Source organism: Triturus cristatus, chromosome 7 (assembly GCF_964204655.1).
Source record: "Triturus cristatus chromosome 7, aTriCri1.1, whole genome shotgun sequence".
Taxonomy (NCBI): Eukaryota; Metazoa; Chordata; class Amphibia; order Caudata; family Salamandridae; genus Triturus; species Triturus cristatus.
Window position 1 is genome coordinate 1685081118 of NC_140590.1, and position 14121 is coordinate 1685095238.

At 41.9% G+C, this 14121-nt stretch overlaps 1 protein-coding gene across 2 annotated transcripts in view; it reads left to right on the forward strand.

Annotated features, from left to right (window-relative positions):
• Positions 1-2703: 2703 nt before the first annotated feature.
• The window catches only part of COPS7A (COP9 signalosome subunit 7A), a 99139-nt gene continuing 87721 nt past the window's right edge, over positions 2704-14121 (forward strand). The window contains exon 1 of one of the 2 annotated variants that reach the window (XM_085619833.1): positions 2704-2839. The gene's annotated coding sequence lies outside the window, so the exon portion shown is untranslated. The remainder of the gene's footprint in view (positions 2840-14121) is intronic. The other variant, XM_085619834.1, reaches the window with a different exon arrangement.

The window sequence follows — 14121 nt, forward strand, 5'->3', positions numbered from 1 at the left end:
TTCTTATAAAATGGTCTTGAGAATTTGTTTTTAACGGCAATAGCATTCACAAGCATGTCATTTTGAACCAAATTTACAGGTGTAGTATTTTCATTTGCAATACATTTAGATGAAACAATGCTTCTTTCAATACTTTTAGCCATATCAATGACTTCTGACAGGGTAGGATCTCAACAGCTTAAAATACGCTCCTGAATTTTCTTGTGATAGCAACTGTACACAAACTGGTCCCTAATTTACATATCCAATAAAGCACCAAAATTACAATCTGCTGATAAATTTCTAAGTACAGAAATATAGTCTTCTACGATTTCATCACAATTTTGTTTACGTTTCATAAAGTTATAGCGTTCAAGCATGACATTAGGTTGTTCTAGGTACTTTTTGTTGAGTCTCTGAATAGCATCAGTATAAACATTCCAACCATCACCATCTCCAGGGGGAGGTATCGTGGTTGGTAAGTTATCAAAAGTTTGATGACCAGCTTTTCCCAAGTGACTATAGAGTATTGCTAACTTTCGTTTGGCCGGATATTCCTCTGCAGCAATGGCCACCATATAGCTTTCAAAGCTGCGAAACCATGTCTTCAAAGGTTCAGCAGGTTTGCCATTAACAGGGAGAAAATTATTTAGCTGTACAATCTGCTGGTTGTTAGCCATGTTGAATAAATATTATTAACTCTTTTCTTGTTTATTTTTAAAAAATAAATATTTTCTTCCTTTAAGATCCTTATCTATGTTAAATTATAATTTTCCCTTTTTTTTTGAGATAGTTATTTTAAACTCTCATAAAGTACATACCAGGTCAGGTGCTTTATATATGTGGCAAAATAGCTGATTCCGTTGTTAATTTCAAATTTTCAGGTGAAAATGTGCCAACCCTCTTTTTGACACATGTAACGATAGCGTATGAGCTTGTGAAGCCTTTCTTCTCCTTTTTTTTTTTTTTTAAATAAAGACAACACCACGACGTGAAGCGCGATGATAAGAATCAAATCCTCTTCTTTAACAGTCAGCGTCGATATGTTTTAGGGCTGTTTCCAAGACTCTTGTGATGTCGTCATCATGTTGTTTGTATCTTCAATCCTAATGTCCGTAGCGGAAACCAAGCAAAACGCTTTAAATTCAGGACGAACTGAATCCGTGGTCAGTTTTCGCCCGAAGAGAGCTCGTCGAACTCACACCTTCAACTGCAACAACCAAGACGGCAATACAATGCGGATTAACTTCCTGGTTACGAGTGCGTGTCCCGTAGTCTTCGAAAGTTGTAAAATTGTGGATAGCTGGTGAATCGCGTCGCCAAATGTAAAGAGTGATCATGCATCCAATTCAATCAGGAAGACAGAGTTGGTAAGTAAACTCCAATGCTGAGAAGTTTATTTCAATGCCAGCTAAACACGGGAGTACTGCTGCTCTCAACAACGATCAGCTGCAAACTGCTTTAACAAACTGTAGATCCATTAACGAGCAGACGCAGCACGAGAGATGCACCCTCAAACATAAACATGTTTGAAGATACACTCTCGCGCAGCGCCTGCAAGAATGTAGAATACATAGCATGTCATATAATGGACACAAAGAAAATACTAAACTGAACATGACGTAAATAACATTGACAGATTACCTTTACACCTCTCCACTGGGGTGGCATGGTGAGCAAAAGAATGATGGATTTAACCCAGATCTCTTGACTGGGGGTGAATGTTTTGATTTGTTCTGCATTTCATCCAGCAATTGTGTGTCTTTTGCTTTCTCACAGAGAATTGCTGCAGCAAAGTTGAAGTAAGTAGTGAGACAGTGTGCAGTGCCAATTAACAAATTCCTTGGCAGCGCGCGATCAGGCAGCTGACAGCAGTCAGTGGGTGCAGGTTGTACAGTGTGTGTCACATCACAGTTACTCTAAGACAACACTGTTTCTTGTTGGTCAAATGGGTGTAAATTGTGATATTTATATTTTTCCCTCGTCTTCATTGCTTGATTTTGCTCGCGAGAAATTTTCCCCAGTCGTTGAAAGGTCACTCATAAGAAATGTCAATAAACAATCTGAAACCTTGCCGGCGATGATAGTGATTGGGGCATGTAATATGGGACATATTTGGGTTACATGGGTAAGGTAGTTTCTGTTTATTTGTATGTGGATTGGCTGCTGAAAATTTATGGAAAAGAAAAGCATAATCAGAGCCTCCAGTCCTGATATAAAGTATCACCCGATTTGCTTTAATTAATTCTAAGGATAGCCTCTAACCCTTTGCCAGGTCCGCGTCTAATTGTGCCCCTGCTTGTGGCTACCATAAAGCAACCATGGCACTTCCATGAGTAACAGGGTTTGAGAACTAATCTTCGTGAAAGAAAAATCCCTTCGGCGGCTCACACAGCTCTATAGGGGAAATAACTGATGAGAAGGGGGATTTATAAAATACATTTTTTTTAAAAAACGACTCAGGTCATAGTACCGGCCATTACTTCCGTCTCCTCTTTCGCGAGGCAGCATGACTATGGTTCGCCCACCCAGCACCCACCTTTAAGTGGGCGGGGCTACGGTGCAGCAGACAGTCCGTAGTGTCCAATAGAACAAAGTTCCGAAGGGCATTGCCTTGGCGGCTGAACGATCACTTCCGGGAAAAACGCGCAGTGTCTTCCGGGTCAGCAGGGAGGTTTCCAACTGGACGGGAAGTCAGTCTTTTCCGTGTGGGTTGTTTTTGTAACCAATCACAGGGCTTGAAAGGTTGTGAGACTTTCCTCGTACCGCCCCTGAACCTGTCCATCAATGTAGTTTTCTCGCTTGCTTGGCACGGGGGGAGCTGACTGAATGTTTACGATCTGCTGTCAGGTGGCGTTAGGTAAGGCCTTAAACGCGAGGGTTGGTATGTATGCTCACTGTGTGTCGCACAATCCCCTGTCCCGTGGCCTGCTTTGACATACGTTTTGCTAAACTGGCCGACTGTGGTCGCATTTATCCGCTGACGGACCACAACCTGCACACTAACAACTGTAAACTCGTTTCTAGTCTGGGTGATCTCTGCGAAATGTTGTGCCACTGCGACAGTCAAATCCTGTTCCTGTGATTGATCTGACGCCCCTTGGTGTCCTACTGTCCGCTGTGACTGTTGTGGTGCCTCTTAAGTATGTTGTTTGGGAAGCTTTGTCTGCACCAGTGGCTGTTGTGAAGTCACTTCCTATCCTTAATGTTGTGATGTCCTGCCTGAGGAACAAGTTCTAAGTCCCAGCTATGACATCATTTCCTCAATGTCTGGCGTACAAGTGACTGTAACCGCATTTACACAGTGCATCTGTGGTGTCGTTTTGATCATCAGTGCCCAAGTAGCATATGTGACATTACATCTGACTTCACCACTTATCAAACCCCATAACCTGAGGATTGAAACCATGGTGTGGAGGGCCAGATATCTGGCTGTGGTTCAGCAAGAGCTTGTATATGAATGAAGGGACACAGAAGAATTGAGAGGATGTCCCGCGGTCTCCGTTTTTCAAATGAAAGGAAAACAATAAACAAACACAGTACGAGAAAGTGAAGTCATGTTTTGCTTCTCAGCTGAATTTCACAGTTCTCTGTTCTTGAGGAAGCGTAACCTGAGTCTGACCATGCTGTGCAGTACCTCATTGTCATATTAATTCCTTTACTGAAGTTGGATTTTTTTCTCCAAATAGTGGTGTTAGTTAAGTCAAAGTTGCTGAATGATATTTACCTATGACTTGAGTGCTTTCAGTTGCCTTAATTTTGCAGTAGGTGAAAACATTATGTATTTCTTTGAACCTATGCAGTTTGTTATACATGCAATTCTTTGTTTCAGTAAGATTACCTTTCAATTATACTAAAATAGAACATTAAAATTACATGTTATTCTACTCATTTGTCAAAACAGCAAATGAAATTACGATATCAATCCTATATTTATACTAACCCGTAAGTGCAGAGATAAGAGTGCTAGTAAATTAGCAAGGGTTAGTGACTTCCCTCTCTGCAACAAACACATAAACGATCAGCAGCTCTTCATTGACCCTCAGCAGTTCCTGTTGCATTAATGCAGATAGGCACAAGTACCAATATTGGTATTCCCATTGGTTAACCTGCAACAGTAGTTTATTCTGCCTACCTTTTAGTGATAATGCAAGCTCATACGACAGAAAGAAACCCATGATCTCTTAACCAATGCATTTTGAGTTCTCAAACTACAATCTTTCTTTACGATTCTCAGCGCTGCTTACATCAAACCCATTAACCAATGCAGTTTAATTAATGCTTTTTTTGTGTGCTCTGGCACCATTTGTGATTTAATCACATTTGGTTTGCTTACTTTTTTCTAAAAAAACATCTTCTATAGGGTTAGGCCGAGCTATTGTGATTTGCAAATGTTGCAAACGAGCATCATTAAGCACTCTATACTAATCTAGCTCTTTAATGGCAACTGTTAGAAATCGTTGGCTACGCCTACAAAACTAGAGGAATGGAATTATCATTTACTGTCAGAGTTGGAGCCTTCTACCTGTTCCCGTGTCAGGTTCTCCAGTTCACTGCAGTTTGTGATCATGGCAAACCATTTTATCGCACTGTGATACATTTTCTTTAGCTGCACACTTTGAAAACATATAGAAGTGATTTGGTAGAGTGTGTTGAATAATCCTATTTTACTGTGAGGTGTGTTAAAGCTAAAAGAGTTTCTAAACCTGTTGAAAGTACACATGCCTACTAGGAGGCACTGATATGTTAAAATTATATGCGATGGTTTATTTTTCTTTTAGATAACATTTTATTGCAAACATTTGGCTGCTTTGTTTGGACAGCAGCATGTCTTTTTTTTGCGTCTTCTTTTTATATTTGTGGAATATGCTAGCAATAAACATTTTAAGGAAAGTAACCATCACAGCAGCTTGCCAAGGTCAGACCTTTTGACTTTGCAATTGTTGTATAACACTATAAATCAGGTTCTATTCTTTTTTAGTTTTCACCTAGGCAGCGCTTGCGCTGTCTCTTTGAGACATGGTGTAGTCAGGATATGGGCATTAAGCTCCGCCCAGTTTCAGCCTGTTTTTTTAATTGGCTCCTGTTACTGTCCTTTGTAAATGGTGGTTTCTCATTGGTCGATAGGCTTAGTAGTCCCTCCTTAGTACTGCCTTACCGCTTGTTGTAACCTCCCATGAGGACTACCCCGTTACATGTGTTGTTACTCAAGATATTTTAATTACAGCTTCTGAGCACTATTTTAGTTACGACTTTCTCCTAGCTGCTGTTGCAGGCAGACCACGCCCTCCCACTTCTGCCACCAAGCCTGCAATTTAACTGCATGATAAAGCTGCACACAACCTATCATCTTTGACAATGACAGCTGCTCCTTTCTTTTCTTGCACACAGCTTGCTAAATTCTATTTTTTAATATATATTTTTTTAAGTAGTGCAGCACATCCTTCATCTTAAACAATAGCGGCCACGTGGCTCGCACCTCTATGTTGTTGTTATTCATTTTTTAAGCAGTGCAGCCTGCCTTCTAATCAGCAACATAGGTGGCCGCACATTGTTTTTCTTCTGGGAAGCTCACCCAACTCTAAGTAGCATGGCACTCCTTTAATCTTAAACAATGGCGGCAGCAGTGTGCTTCGTTCTTGTCTGCAGAAGGTCCCATAATCTATAGTAGTAGCTAAGCGCTCTATCTATAGATATATGTATATCGGGCATGCAATGCTCCTTGGGCTCAAAGGGCTTCAGCCCCCCCCCCCCTCCGTCATGTGTGGCAGCCCGGGCTGCGACAGCTTCCCGGGCAAACACACAGCTGCACCTGAGTACTTCACAGGTCTTTAAAAGACCATTTGCTTGTTAATGAGGTTTGTTTGTTTTTTCACCCCTTCTTAGAGCCCCTGCATCTCCACTCTGCTCTGCCTATTGCTGGAAGAATTAGCCCCCCCCCCCCCAATTTGTTTCTAGTTGCGCCTATGATATATATATATATATATATATATATATATATATATATATATATATATATATATATATACATACATTATGCTTAATTACCACAGTGCGGCACACATTTTTCATTTTTACAGTCTCTACATTTATGAAATGATACACGTCCAGAGGCTACTATGCTCCCATAATGCACACCGTTGCCCAGCCTTCGCGGTGACTAGTAATGACAGATATACACCATACATTTGCTGCTAGCATAACACACCTTTTAGATGGCAAACAGGTTTCTTTTGGAGGAGCAAAGCTTTACCTACATGTTGATAAAATCACACAAGTGCTTTAAAGCATGAAGTGCAGACAAGAGCCTTTTGTCATGCCTTTTTTTTCCTTATTTCTTAACTTTTTTTACAATTGCGGCATCTTCAATTTAGCTTTAAACTTCTTAAGCTAAACTGCGGGTGCTGCAGTTGTAGCAAAAGTAAATAAATAGAAAAAAAGCGTGCGTCTGCTATTTCTTTTCCATTTGTTTACTTTTGTAGCAATGGCGGCACTCGCGCTTTAGCTTCAAACATCTTAAGCTAAAGCAAGGGTACCACAATTGCTACCAAAGTTCATAAATAGAAAAAAAGGCGTGCAGCCGCTTTTTTTGTATTTCTTTAATTTTGTTACAGTTGTGACACCCGTGCTTTTAGTATTAAAGCGCGGGTGCCACGATTGCTTCAATAGTAAAAAAAAAAATATGGAAAAACAAGCATTTGCAATACAATAGGTCTTGCATTACCCAAAGTTTGAGCTATTGGCGTTGCAATAATATTCGCACCGCCAATAGCTCCAACTTTCAGTGTTGCGAGACCTATTGCATTGCAAATGCTTGTGTGTTTTTTTTAGGCTGAGTTTCTTAATTTTGCAGACTTACAGGTCTGTTATTCTTTGCCTTAGTCCCTGGTATCATCGTAATGAGGATGAATGAATGGAGCTCCCATGCGGCCACTGCAGTTGCTCGGTGGGCAGAACATTTTAGTTAAAAAAAAATCAGTAGGCACCAACGGTGATTACAACTGCTGTGCAAAGAGTTTACGTAATCAACACGCATTGGTGTCCTTGTCATCATCTTCCCTTGTTTCCCTGTCTGTAATAAACAGAAATGGTTCCACTATCTAAAGTCTTTAGACATGCACTAGCTGTTCTACTTGCACTTCAAAGTAAAGTTAATAATCTGTCGTAATTATTACATTTTTTTTTGTATGGACTACAGATAGCTTTGGTGCCCATTAATCTAAAACAGCTATACCTGTGGCGTCTGGGTGATGGGAACAGCTCATCCTGGCAGTCCCCGTGGAAAACACTACCACCGCCATGCTACAAGGGACAGAGCAGGGTAAACCTGGTCTTGGCTCTGAAACTAAGGTCATGAGTAATGTCTCAGGTTGAAAGCTGTCTCCTCCCTGTTTGTTGATGTAGCCATATGACCCCGTGTGCACCCACATTGCTTTTTCAGGCTGAATTTTTGATAATTATTTATTTTATTTAAAGCAGTAATTTGTATTTACTTTTTGAGTGGGCGCTGGTGGGCTCGGTTGGATGTTGAGTGATACTGCCTGCTACTTTGCTCGTTAAACTTACTATGATCCAGGCCTCCATTTAAGCTGTGTAAGAAATAAATGCTGTGAATAGAGTGTGTGCCAGCTGTGGGCTCATTTAAGCCTTAGCATTTGTGACCATGCATGGTTATGGGGTGTGTATTTACAGTCCTCCCTGTTCCGCATATTGTTCCTGCGGATAAAGTAGTCATACATTATTTTGCATTTGCAAAGATTGGACGTTATGTAGCATCAGGAGGCAAATCTCAAAACCATGTCCATCCTGTAACATCTAGAAAGGCTCCAGTCAAAGTTTGTGAGTCATGTAACAGATCAGTATTAGTAGGTATTTTTAGAACACAGCTTGCACCTGAGAAGAGTTTATTGGCGTTAAAAAAGTATTGTTATTTTTTTTTTTTACACTTCTCTGGCATGACGGGGCTATACGGGTAGCATTGAGTACGTGTACGCAGTCAACTTATTGCCTATTACGCGACCTCCCATCTACTAGTTGTTAATGAGTGGCGGTACAATTCACCCTCGGACCCAGCGTTCGCACTGGACCATATGTCAATGGGGAGTGTTCTTCTCTTTCAACTCCTATATAGTTCACAGAACCTAGATTTCCTACCCCCTGCCAGCAGCACAGTGATTCGACTCTGGCGGGATGGCATGGCCGCCTGACTCAGGCGACCCTGCTGTGGCACGGTACCCCTCTGCGCTCGGTGGCTGCTCTTGTGGGATTCCGCGAGTGGGATCTAGTGGGAATATCCACGCTAGGATATGTAGTACAGGGCACCGTATTAAAATCGTTCCAACAGCTCCAGACAGAGTTTCAATTACACAAGACTCAATTCTACAAATACCTTCAGTTCAGGCATGCTCTTACTCTCCTTTTGCAGCCGGTTGATACGCTGCCTGAGTTCCAACCACTGGAAGGGCGCTTATTGATGGGCGACTTGGGTGCCCACAAGACCTGCCAGATTCATCAAACCCTGACGACGCACAACCACACCACACTACATAAGACCAGGAAAGCATGGTTAGAGGACATACCAGACAAGCTGCGGAAAATATAGATGTCCGAGACGAAGTACAGCGTACTTAGACAACAGAATAGAGATACGGGCCTATCACAGCCTTCACAATCTACTATTCACATCAACAGTACTGTCTTCTGGAGTATCTAATATTACTTAAAAAAGTGACCCAAACCGTTCTTAAAGAGAGCTGCCCACAGAATTGGTTTGCAGCCATCATCAGCCCTTATATAAATGACTATGGGCATTTTTAGTATTTACGTGGATAACTGAGCGATCTGCACGACAAGTCTATCGTCACAACGGTTCTTTTAAGACCGAAATTTCTTACATAAAGCCTTGAGAATGTCACTGGATGTGACGAAACACGTGTCGGCTATTTCCGTATCTGCTCGCTTGGACTGATGCACGTCATCTTCAAAGAAATGTTTTGCCAGCTGTACTCCTCTTGGGACTAACTTTGAGTGCATCTAGTCTTGTTAAAAACTGTCATAGTGATGCTTTTAGTTTGCATGTAAAACTTTTTGTATGTAATAAATTGATGAAAGTTTGTCTAAAGAAATTTTGTTTAAATCCATCTCTGGGTTCTTACCTGTGATTGAACAGACTTTTGCCATATTGGTGTAAAACTTACCAAGGTTATATACTTATAATTTCGAAAACTTAAGAGTGCCGGGATTCTTCAGTGACATACCAGACATAACTGATGACGATTGGACTGAAGCCTTAGCAAGCCCTCGAGGTGCAGCGGTCTCGACGTGCTACAGACTTACGCAGTGTAAATACCTACACCGCATATATTGCACTCCATTCCGGCTATGGAAGAATGGCGCCATTCAGTCCCCCATATGTTTGCGATGTGAGGTGGAAGATGGGACCTTCATGCATACTGTATGGGGCTGTACAGCATTGCAACCATTCTGGCAGAGGATTGTGGCATGCCAGGGGGGAGGTGTTGTCGTGGGATCTCCCCTTTGAGCCAAAACTACTGTTATTGCATAGTACTGATGGCATTGGCAAAAGCAACACCTATTGTTTTCAGCCATCACTATTGCTAAACGGGACATTGCCCAGCTGTGGAAAAGTGTGCCCCCTCCGACGATTGGCAGGTGGAAAAAGGCCATTGATGAATGTATGAATGCTGAGATCGCTGTGTGTCAAGCCCGCGGTTGCCCCCAAAAGCACAGGAAAATAAGGCAGCTTTGGACGGATTACCAGGGTTTAGAATTACCTCCCTTAGTTACCCCAGACCCCTGGTGGGCTGTGCTCCTTTGATGCGATTGGTCATTATAAAACCAGGAACATTATTTAAGACTTCCAGACCATATATCCAACTGTACAACTATAACTCAGTGGGATTTGAGATGAACTGCGCAATGTTGTTAATGTTGTTTATGCAAGTTTTCCCGAAATTACGATTAGATGTATACACTAGCACATGTTTTCATCAAAATGCATTCTTCGGGCCACGGCCCGGTATATACTGTGTAAACTCAATAAAATATAGTTAAAAAAAAGTATTTTTCCTGTTGACCTATAAATTTAAAAGAAAAGCTAGTAAGACCATTCTAAATGGGGGGGGAGAAGTAAGGCTTCCCAGGTTAAATGGTAGAGAATTCTAACATCTTGCTGCAGAAATTGTGCTGTGCCCAGTTCTAGTGGTGCACGATTTGGTGAACTTTAACAAAAATTGCTGTGTTGATCGTACTGCTCCCTTGGGTCCATGCAAGTAGAAATGTGGGCCATAACAGCTGGAGAATGACCCAATAAGGCTTTATATACTATTGGTAGCCAATGAGGAGATTTTGTTTTAGCATTGCAGACCGAGTAAAATTTTCTGAGGTCGCAAATGAGTTAAGCTGGTTTATCATTTATTAGTTTTAGTTGTAAAATATGTTTATTTGGTACTGCCAATAGAACTGCATTGCATAATCCAGCTAAGATTGAATAATGGCATAGACTGTTGGAATTTTAAGTTCTGAGTCAAGAAAAGTAAACATCTGACGTTGCATCTTCAAATGATAAAAGAGGATTTTAATATAGACGCTTGATGCGTATCTAAGGACAGTTTACAGTCTATAAGAATCTCTAGATTGTGGACAAAAGTAGGTGGTTTTGGACGAAACCCCATACAAGGAGTCCAACTGACTTCCTCTCATGTCATTTTCGGAGAGGTAACTGTAAGCTTGGTCTCGTCTGAATTTACATTTTTTTTCCATCCACCTTCATGAGATGGGCAGGCTATTGGCTAGAAGAGAACTAGCCTGAGGCAGAGTTTCCTTCTGGTTGGTGTTATTTTGCTGGGGTGATGATACACATTTAATTTTTATGCAACAGCATACACCGGGCCTGTCCAGTGAGAGTCATGCAAACTTTACCTTACCTTTTAAGAAAAAGCAACATCTGATAATTATTGAAGGAAATGCCCGACACATTACTATTCATTTGACATTCATAGCGAACCTGGTGCTCAAACTATTATCTTCTTCCCAAACAACATTATTCAGGTGCACATATAAGCAACAAAACAGTGCAGAACTAATGCCTCAGTCAGTGCTGAATTAATGCTATTCAAGTGAATAGCTCAGTTAAATCCTGATAAAGAAAATAGCTGCATCTTTTCCATCCCACACTGACAATGATCTTGGTGATAAGGGCACCAGTCCTTTGTCCTACACTGTTCCAAGTCTTTGAAAGCTGTCAGTCATGTTGGCACATCCCTGTTCTAGGAAATGGGTTCCACCTATTTAGTCCACCAGGATTTTTCGCAAACAACTGCCCGGTTTCGGGATTTTTTCTGTGATTGAGTCTGACGGTAAATTCACGGTAATTGGACAGTGTGTTAACTGCCAGTATTTGTCTTTTAAGATCAGGCAGCTGCTACATAGCTAGGTAAGAACATTGGGCTGGTTACACATGAGCACACATGTATGGGCTGCAAGTGTGAGACTACCATCGTGCGCAGTCCAGTAGCTGGGCATGGGTAGCCTGTCTCAGAAGAGTCGCTGCAAATATTAGTACTGACCTGGCGTAGTCCTCCTAATCTGAGTGGGCATTCATAGTGTAGGACGTCCTGAAAAATCTGTGGTGCTTCACTGTATTATCCATTATAGGCAAAATCTGCCCTGGGGGACAGTTTTGCTCCACTTATGCCCACAGGGCCCAGCAAGGTATCGAACAGGGGTAAAACATGAACACCAAGTTTGAATTTGCAGTGACCAATAACCCATATCTACATCGTATAGGACTTCAACATTTGTCATTTTTCCCTGGCTATTATCAAATTCCATGCTTTGGCCCCATTACTGGGCGAAGTTAATTATTCTGCTCCCCCCGTAGAGATATCAAAGGAACTTCCCACACAAAATGGCAATGAACAGTGATTGACTCAGTCCCTCAGAAAGGAAGGGGCGGGAAGGAAATCTGCATCTGATAATTCGCTCGTTCATCGCACAGCACCTCAGCGGGGATAGCCCATGCCTACTGGAACAAAGGAGGGACCCCAAACCTCTGGTCTAACACTGGAGGGGCTGACCTCTGAAGATTTAGTTGGAAGTGATCATCTACCCCATTTCTTTAGCTGACCCTCCCGATTCTCTCTTGATGCTGATCCACCCTTTATCTTGTATTGCTTAGCCCGGTTCTTTCACATTGCTGACCCCTTTTTAGGTCTGGCGAGACTTTTAGTAAGGGGCTTTCAAAAGCTCACCACACGCTTGTGCGTATGTTTTGTTTTTAGTTACAGGCTATTGGGCTTTGCGTGCGTCTTACTAAGAAAGATAGCACGCAATTGGGCAAAGGTGGGTGCATGTCCCGCCTTTGCTCCGCCCACAGCCAATTGCGTGCGGTTACCTGCACAGGCGACATCTGTTTGCAATTATCGTGCCCAAACGCATGCGCGGCAATTGAAAACAGATGTCTCGCTGTGGTGCGCGTGCACCACTCGCGTGCTTTTCTCTTTGTTACTTTTTCTCGCTGCCCGCCTGCGGCCGCACCACAGAGCCCTTTTATTTATTGAACCCAGAGAATTACCACTACCTAAACCAGTCGGGGTGCACTGCAGATCGGACAGTCAATGACAAGGAAAGCTTTAACAAAGTCAAAGTAAGTTGATCTTGTCTTTCTATGTTATGTCCTTTAAATAAAACAGTAATCTTGTTAGGGCATTACCTATTTAAGACTGCAGCGTTTGATGTTTCTCTTCTTGTGCGACTGGTGCTACTGGCTTTGCTGTCATCTAATTCTCAGCCGTTTTTACTAGTCCACCTTACCCCTGCACACGTGGAGCCAATAGATGGGTGGCTAGATCCCTGGCCCCACAACATGTCCATTTTCAGTCATAGGGAGGTGTTTTCAGTTTACGGGATGTACGTTTCTTGAAGCTGTTAGCCATCTTGTAGGAAGTGATGTAATAGGACAGTGGGCAGAAACCTGTTGAAATACAATGCTCCTCAGAGTAAATACCAGTGGTTAATATTACTTCAGGCTTTCCCATCCACCACATTTAATTGTTTCCATTCTTGCAAGAATCCCTATCTTTTTATTCCTGAAAGTAAAAAAATGTCTAGACCGTTCTGCTTATCAAGTGCCTCATTTGAAATGAAGCATGAAGGCTTTTCGTGTCTGTTCCAATTCTGCGGCGGGTGCAATACGTTTCATGACTGTATGTCGGAACTTGTCGAGTGTCTGGCATGCTAACCAAACCACCCCACAGGAAGAACGAACACACGCACACCCCCCCCCCCCAACCCCCTTTTTGTAGTTGTGAAATGTTTCACTTTCTCAAAGTTGGTTAGTCTGAAATAATAAAACCCATCTACAGATTTTACCTTTCCACTTTTTGTAGTAGAAATAGATACCAGATCACAAAGGCATTATTTGGGAATGGTGCTACTTGTCAGAATTAAATAGGAGAAAAAACGCAGAAATATCTGCCTATTGAACATACTTTACCTGCGATGTAAAAAAGCACTCGCACACGGAACCTGTGCCATGGTTCATTTTTTTTTTCTCAAGGAATCTTTTTTCATTTGCCATCCCTCAGATGATTTCTACATTTTAAAAGCCATTGTCATTGACTGATGCATTTGCTATTGGCTTTATATTTATTATTAATACTAATAATTTTGGCCAGTTCGTCATCCATGCCTCTTTTCTACATTGTGGAGCATTGTTCTTTTGCAGCATGGAGTCCGTCTACATTTCTTTTTCTTTTTCTGTGATCAATGCCCATTTTCTTGCAAGCAGCCCCTCTCTCGCATGACTCTTCTTCTTTCCCATCGTTGCTCACCTTTCTTCTTGTTGCTTGCTTGTCTCATCATTTGTCACTTCTATCACTGTCTGTGTTCTCAAAGCTCTCTTATTGTATCACTCCCCCTCCTTTATTACCTATTACACATCAAATCTACTTTTTCCATGTTTCCTTCAACTGTGTACTTCAATGTTGCTAAGTAATTCTCTCCTATTACTTGCCCCCCCCCCTTACTCTCACATCCCTTTCTAAGTAAGCCCTCTCTTTCCCTCTTTCATCACTGTCCACCAGCTGAAAGGCTGGTCATAGCATGGCTTAATTAGCCTGA